A 2,592-nucleotide genomic window follows, 5' to 3' on the forward strand; every position below is an offset into this window, starting at 1 on the left:
TGGTTTACGTAAAAGTGAAACACCCCCTAGCTATTTTTAGATTGAGCTTTGGGACTCATGGAACTTGTGAACCTTCTAGTACTGAGTTAATGCACTTACCATGACACACTTCCAGCTGTTACACAGGGTCTAAGTGAAAAGGTGTCCAAGTGCTGTGACCTGAAGGCGTACAACCCAGTCAATGAAATATGCTGTCAATCAACCATCGTAGCAAAACCTGGACCAATGGCTGAATGCTGTGGTAAAGGTGAGCAGAACTGAACACATTGATGAAAAACATCACATTATAACCCTATACCAAGGAAAGTTAACTGTCCAGTTAAAAGAAACCTATGAAAATATACAAATTGTTTTGGAGAAGCTTAAATATAATATATAATAAATGTGGTTTTATCACAGAATTTTCTGGAAAACAGCAGAAAATTTTTCTTTTAATGTAGTGCAATTGCTTATTCAGTAGAATAATTCAGTAGTACAACATTTGTAGGAGGTAGAAATATAATGAATCACCATGGTCTTTTCCACAGAGGCTTATGATAAGGACAAGCAGTTGTGCTGTGGTCCGAATGAGAGCAAGATGATTCTGATGAGGAATTCCAGTCACCACCAGTGCTGTGGTCACAACCAGTATGACACAGAGACTCAGTGCTGCTGTTCAAATGAGGAAAGCGTGGAGATACAATCAAAGGATTCATCCTGTTGTTTCAAGGACTTTGGTGTATCTGCAGGTCAGTTCAGGACTTAACTGCATGTAACACTGTGTGGGACCAGTCTAATGAAAGTTGATGCAGTTTGAGTCACTGTACAAATCAGTCTTAAGGGGGGCAGTCTTGGGGGGGGGGGGATGATTGACTAGAAAGTATGCAAGCAAAGACAAATTAGTAAACCTGCCCCAACCTAACTTGCAATTCAAGAACAAACAAACAAACAGAGCCGTTTCCTGAGCAAATGTGTTATTTTCTGTTTTCCCTCGTGCAAGTTATTATACAGTAGTTATGTTAAACCAAAGGCTCTATGGGTCATTAACACTGGAAGTCCAGTGTTAATTTTGACAGCAAATCTTGACTTTGTTTTAATCAGTCTGTTGTCTTGTCATTTACGTTTAGTTATTAGTTAGACTAAAAGTAAAAGAATTTGGAAGCCTATTTTTAGTCAACTAAACATCACGAGATTGTAGTAAACTATGACTAAAATACAAAGTGTAAAAGTTCGCTGTCACGATCCTGGGTCTTATGACCCAGTGTTTTGAGTTTTAGTTCTTTTGATGTTTATAGTGTATGTTTATGCTTATTAGGTTTCCTATGTTCATTTGCTTATTAGTTCCCCCTTGTGTTTTCAACCCCTGTGAAGTCTCCCTTGCCCTTCGTGTGTTTCATGTCTGTGTGTCTTATGTTGTCATGTCTGCGTCTCATTATATTTCCTGTTTTATTTTGAAGGGGTCCTGTGTTCCTATATTCAATGTTTTTAGTGTTACTCTCTCCTTGTGACGTCGTTATGTTCATGTGTGTCAGCTGTTTCTTCATGTGTTCCCACTTCCCTCATTATCCTCCTGTGTGTATTTAAGTCCTCCGTTTTCAGTGTGTCATTGTCAGGTTGTCTGTTGTCCACGCCATGTTTCCTATGCCATGCCATGCCATGCTTCGCTTCCAAGTTTCTTGTCTAGGTTTTTCTTATTGTTTGTTTAGATTTCCCAGTTTAGGTTTGTGTTAATTTTGCTTCAGTTTGCCTTGCCCTTTGTTTGTACCTTTTTTACCAGCCATATTAAATGGCTCGCTTTTTGTTAACATTTCAAGTTCTGTTCCCTGTTCCTTGGAGTCTGCGTTTCGGGTCCTTTTGTCAACCCCTACAGTCTGCCCTCGCCAGACTGACATTCGCTGTGATTTTAGCAGTGTTTCACACGGTTTAAAAAGTGTCCTTTGTTCTTTGTCATTAAATGCCAAATATGCATGTACTTACTCATCTCCCCCTCCAAAGCATTGACATTTCTTTCATGAGAAACAGGGAGCATGGGAGCAAATTATTCCCTCAAATAAGTTGTACCGTTTCTTGGAGACAGATCAAATATGCACATTCCTCACATTCCACAGAAGATATTTGTTTAAGTTTGGGAACTGAAATAGAATTTGTACAAGGAAATGGCTAATGACATCAGACTTAAGAGGCAGATAACAGCACAACAAAAGAATTCAGGTCACCTGATCCAGCCCTAATTATATGCTTCATTTAAAAGAAAAGTTTTTAACCAAATTTTTAGAGGGTCTGTGTTTTATTCTATTCGGACTCATTCGATTTAATTTTAAATTAGGTTTTATTTATTTAGCACTAAATCACAACAACAGTTTCCTCAAGGTGCTTAAATTGTTAGGTGAAACCCTAAGATAATTAAAAGAAAACAGAGAGAACCCTAACAGTCATATAACCCCCTATGAGCAAGTGCTTTGGCAACATTGGGAATTAAAAACTTTGCTTTAACAGGAAGAAACGTCCATAAGAGCCAGGTTCAGGGAAGGGTGGCCATCTGGCGTGACCATATGGGGTGAGGAGAGGAAGACAGGACAAAACACATTGTTACACCCCGGCCTAGGCAACCGG

This window comes from Pundamilia nyererei, unplaced genomic scaffold, assembly GCF_000239375.1.
Source record: "Pundamilia nyererei isolate P.nyererei 1_Seehausen unplaced genomic scaffold, PunNye1.0 scaffold00539, whole genome shotgun sequence".
Lineage (NCBI taxonomy): Eukaryota > Metazoa > Chordata > Actinopteri > Cichliformes > Cichlidae > Pundamilia > Pundamilia nyererei.